The sequence below is a fragment of the Theobroma umbraticum genome, unplaced genomic scaffold (assembly GCF_002168275.2).
Source record: "Theobroma umbraticum cultivar Fairchild unplaced genomic scaffold, ASM216827v3 scaffold_20.0, whole genome shotgun sequence".
Classification (NCBI taxonomy): domain Eukaryota; kingdom Viridiplantae; phylum Streptophyta; class Magnoliopsida; order Malvales; family Malvaceae; genus Theobroma; species Theobroma umbraticum.
In genome coordinates, this window is record NW_018397266.1 from 4,682,757 (window position 1) to 4,683,205 (window position 449).

Below are 449 nucleotides of genomic sequence, written 5' to 3' on the forward strand. Positions count from 1 at the left end.
GTTGCTGTTAAAGAGCTGAGAGCAATAGGATAGTTCTTCTTGTTGTTTTGACTGTTTTAATTCTTTTGTTGTTATACGCAGTGTGTTGTTGTCATTTTGTTTAAGTTGAGTCTTGTACGCTTCATTTTGATATCGTTTTAGTCTAGTTTTTTTTTTAGTGTCTGTTGTAAAGGCTAACAGCTATGGATTCTTCTGGTTTTTCTTTTCTGTTTTTCTGTAAAAGTTGTCCTTTGATTGTAGTAGAATTTACTTCCTTGATCCGATTTTTGAGAAAAGTTTGCTATGGCTGAGTATAAACACAAGTTTTACAGCTTGGATCTGTGATTTTTGGATCCAACAGTTTTTGAGCTAGACTTTATTTTCTCTGTTTTTTTTTCTGCTAAAGTTCTTTCAATTTCTTCTTCTTCTTCAAGTAATTTTCCTAAGAAACTTTTATGTTCAGTTGTTTT